This window comes from Dermacentor variabilis, chromosome 11 (assembly GCF_050947875.1).
Source record: "Dermacentor variabilis isolate Ectoservices chromosome 11, ASM5094787v1, whole genome shotgun sequence".
Taxonomy (NCBI): domain Eukaryota; kingdom Metazoa; phylum Arthropoda; class Arachnida; order Ixodida; family Ixodidae; genus Dermacentor; species Dermacentor variabilis.
The window spans coordinates 72,650,872-72,655,933 of NC_134578.1; positions in this window are offsets into that span (position 1 = coordinate 72,650,872).

The following is a 5,062-nucleotide window of genomic DNA, read 5'->3' on the forward strand; positions in this document are numbered from 1 at the left end:
GCTTCAGTGGACTCACTGCATTCTTTTTTCCAGCTTAGTGTGCACGATTTCAGCACATGTGAGGTGGTCCTAGCGTTTGGTTTTACCTGCAGCCGTAAGTGATGGCTTCAATGGATCGGCTTTGTAATGTTCACTTAGGCAAGGCGACAACTGCGGGAAGGACACAAAGCACAAGGATGCAACATTATCATGCCTGGCAAAATCACCAGGCTTCTTTGTGACATCTTGACTGTCCTGCGTGTGTGTGTGTGTGTCTAACCATGTCCATGGCCTACTCCATTAGTATTGCAGTGAAATACATATGAGTGGCTGAAAAGTCTTTGTGGTGTTTGCTTATCTCTGGCTGATGGAGCTGGCATTGTGAAGAATGACTGGTGCAGCTTGGCACCACCTTCTGTGCTTTTATGGATATACAAGCTTTTGTTGCATAGCAGATGTTTGTGCCGTGCTGCATAGCTACAGCTATTGGCCTCGGGATTACTTGTTATCTGAAGCGTAGACTATTATGGGATGAGGTGAAAGCATGCAAGTATTCATCATCATCGTTAGCTTATTATGTCCAATGCAGGATGAAGACATCTCTCAACGATATCCAATTACTTCTGTTTTATGTCAGACGACATCCTGTGCCTGAAAATTTTCCACCTTCATGGCACGACGTAATTTTCTGCCATCCTCAACTGCGTTTCTACTCTCTGGGCAAGCATTCTGCAACTACAATAATTATCAGTTCAGGAAGTATGTTAATCAGAAATGTGTTCTGTGTCACTTCCTTCCATTCCAGTGAACACCCGCTGCGGTTGCTTAGTGGCTATGCTGCTAAGTACAAGGTCGCGTGATCGAACCTTGGCCATGGCGGCCGAATTTTGTTGGGGCAAAATGCAAAAAAACCTGTGTCCTTAAATTTAGGTGCACGTTAAAGAACCTCAGGTGTTCCATATATTCAGGAGTCCGCCACTACAATGTGCCTCATAATCAGACGGTGGTTTTGACACATAAAACCCCGTAATCTATCTCCATTCCAGTGAACCACAGGTACCTGTGTGGTTACAGGTGTAACATGTAGTTCTGCCCACCACAACCACATGCAAGGAAGCTGATGTGGTTAGCACAGTTTGGCATTTTGAAATGTTTGGTGGATCATCCTTCTAGCACATGGATTCCAGTGGATTAACATCTGCTAGTAAGTCTACTGCGAGATCTTGGGAGATACTACCGTATTTACCCGTATAATTATTGCACTTGCGTAATGATCGCACCCCTGAATTTTGTCGTCAAAATTCGATTTTTTTTCTTTCCCGTGTAATGATCGCAACCTGAACTTGTTGCAGCAATATGTCATGTGCCAAGTCTAGCTAATGATGATCAAGCTTACCATCTGTCGAATGCTACGCGAACGACTTTTGAAGACATACCAAGCGGTCTGCACGCACCCAACATTCTTAAGCAGATGCCCCATTTCATTCCTTCCATCACTTTCCACACTTCCATGAAAAAAAAAAAAAAAAAGCTACAACCAAACTTGCCTCGGTTTTAGTATTTGTAGGCTTCATAATTGTTTTGGTCAACAACAGCAACATAAAGGGTGCCTTTCGGTTCTTCTCGTCTGCACTTGTGGGCACACAACAAATCGTGAGCAGCAATGATAGTGGCCACGTTTACACTGATATGTTAGAAGTGTAGCCCATTCATACGCCGACGCTTGTAACGCAGCTAAGATATTCGCCCACCCTTAGCGGAGCGTGCCATGTTAGGATAAGAGTAAAGACAAATGCCGCAGTTTCCGCAGCATGCCTGCCATGTGTTTCTATGTCACTGGCAGCTAAGCGCGCCCATTTCCGTTTCTGTCCCCTCAAAGTGGACATGGCTATGTTATTGTCGCAGACTTGGCGATATTAACGATATTATTCATTACTGATATGGAAGAAACTATTTCAATGTGCGTAATGTACTCACGAGAAGAACAATAATCGCGTTCGGCGCGTTCGGCTTGCTCCGCCGGCCGCCATTATTGTTTTGGTGTCCCGCACTGAAAGCGGCAGCCGCCTGCTTGACATCTCGCAGCAAATGCGGGATGAAAAAAGAAAATGTTTCTTTTTGTGGGAAATTTAACCTGTGTAATGATCGCACCTCTAAATTTGCATCAATATTTTTGATCAAAAAAGTGCAATCATTATGCAAGTAAATAAGGTATGTTAGTTGCTCCTTGCATATTTTTGCCAACATGTGGAGTAAATGTGTCAGGAAACAAACTAAATATGAGGGATGTTCTATGTTATCATAAAGGCAATACATTTTCATTGCATACGTAAACACACCATGGTTGTGTTGCGGGTGCGTAAACAGGCTGAGCAATACTGCAGAAATATCCCTGCATCCTAAGCTTAAATGTAGGAAAAGGACAAGAAAATTGAGGTAGCATTTCCTGAAACAATAAATATCACTGTCTTCTATGACATTGCTGATGCCTACTGCAAGAACCATGGTGCAAGGGAAAGGCTCTTTGCCGGTTCCCCTGTCCACCATGCAGCATGAAGCCCAAATGCAGCTCCACATCAAAGAAGCTTATAAGAGGTTGTTTATCCTCATCTCTAGATGTAGGTAGTACATAGGTAGAAAAAGAAGGAATGAAATGTTTCTTGACTAAAAGCTTCATAAGGATAGTTCTTGATTAATTAGTAATTGGTTTTCTCAAACAATTCATCACTGGAAATTTATTCTAGAATACCAAAAACATTACTGTAAGCTATGCGCTAACTTTTCCGCACTTAGAAGTTTGAGGTATCATATTATGGGGGGGGGGGGGGGGAGCGTGGCAGAAGTGATACGTTTGGCATTTTAGGGTTAAAGAGCAACATAATTCCATTCAAGCTAGAACATTATTGCAGAAAAGATATATATTTATTCATTTGGCCGAATAGGGCTGATTACTAGAGAGAAAAAGGAAGGATAAGGTTGAAATGTCCTTTTTCTGAATTTACTGCCAAAACCAAGGCACCAACAGCACGAATTGGCACTAAGGTTGGCGCTGTGAATTACATTGTGTTCAATGTGATATAGTCCTTTCTGGTCGATAAATGATTAACTACGTTCCGTGTCATGCTTAGCATGCAACACTCTGAAAGCTGTGTGTGCAGTTAGGTCATCAAAAAGTATCGCTGCACATTTCGTAGTCTTGTGCTTTAGCAATCTAGCTCTGCGTCAGAAGGGTATGAATTTGATGCCTTGGATGGATAATGTTTTATTTTAAATGGACATTTGATTATTTTCCTCAAATTTTTCCATGGCCTCTTTCAACCGTCGTGCCAGATTTCTGCAATTATATACAAAACCGCAAAGCCTATACAGCTATTGGCCAGTCAGCTTCACCGTTCGCCAACACTGTATGCCCAAGCATGCACGTGGGGCTGCTGCAAAGTTCTGCAAATTAAAACTGCAGAAGTAAGCACCACAAAGCAAATTCATCTAAACAACTTATTAGCAACCGTATAACACGGTTTATTCATATGTAAGAGTTAAACCTAGTTTCATTTGCTACTGAGCTTCTATAAGGAAGAGTTTCAGAAATAAATTTGCTACAAAAAACACCAAACTATTGCTTAGTGCAAACGTGTCACTGTAAAATGTTTATCTAGGCTTCACAGTAAGGGATTATACAGTTGAACCCACTTATAACGATACCAGTCTAAACAATATATCGGTTATAACAATGAGGAGCTGCTGCACAGTCAACTTTTGTATGTTTTCCATGATGAGATAACCCGCTTACTACAATGCCCAAACGCCGCATTATTGGTTATAACGAAGTCTGGCTGCTAGATGTCAGAGTCGAAAGGTAATGCAATGCGAAATCCTTGAAAAGAAAAAAGAAAGAACGAGAAATTCGAGCTGCTGCATGATGGGTCGCTGCTTCAACAGCCGCTGTGCGCTCATTTTCCAGCCATCCCTGCGCGCCTCTCTTCCCTTTCCTTTCCACCCCTTCGAACACGAATGGGCTGTGCTCACAGGTCTAAGCCGCCCCACCCTCCAAAACACGAATGGAGCATGCCAACTGTGCTGCTCGCAGATTGCTTGCATGTTGCTCGCTTGCTCCTCATCCAGCGCAGTTCTGCAAACAGCTCAATCACTCACATTCGTCTTTGTTGGTTGCGTCAAAATCGTTCCTGCTCACCTGGTTTCACAGCCTCCTTTGACCAACAGTTGGTTTGATCCGCCGCTGAAATGGAAGATGGCTGATGCACCCGCTGATTATCTGCAATGCGTGACGTTGCCGGTGAAAAGAAAGTGCACGGCTATAGATTTGGAATCTAAGTGCTTCTAACCGATGAGGTGATCGTCGCGAACATGCTTACATCAGGTAGCGACAGCGACAACGCCAGTGATGACTCGGTAGGGCAGGCTGCCTCAATGTCCTCCTCACAGGAGGCCCGGCAGATGATTCAGTTTCTCCGGGGCTTTGTTTTCACGAGGAACCTTCCACTGCACTACGTGTAGCACATGGATTCCTTGGAGACGGAAGTTGACAAGCTTTGCGTACAGCATGCAAGGCTGACGGACAAAGGGTTTTCCGATGCAAGCCAGTGAGAAGCACATGGCAAGATGCTTGTGGCGATCTCGCCTCAGCATTTCTTCTGGATTTCTCAAGCTGACAGGTGGCTGCAACAACCATCTTGCATTTTTTAAAAGGCGCCTTTTGGGGGCCACCAAAGCAATGCCTCTGTGCTGTTCGCATATCACTTGCAACCAGTCACCCCTCTTTGCACTTGTTATAGCAGTGCCATTCTTTAACGCCGATAGCCGTGGCTTGTTACACGTGATCGGAGCGCCCAGGAAGTAGAGTGAACACAATCAGCAGCCAGATCGAGGAAGGTGGTGGGGAGGGGCATTGGCCTCCCCACCATTAAAGTTTTCTCGCATCAGGTCTGCCATCCCCCCCCCCCCCCCCCTATATCACCCGCCGTGGTTGCTCAGTGGCTATGGTGTTGGGCTGCTGAGCACGAGGTCGCGGGATCGAATCCCGGCCACGGCGGCCGCATTTCGATGGGGGCGAAATGCGAAAACA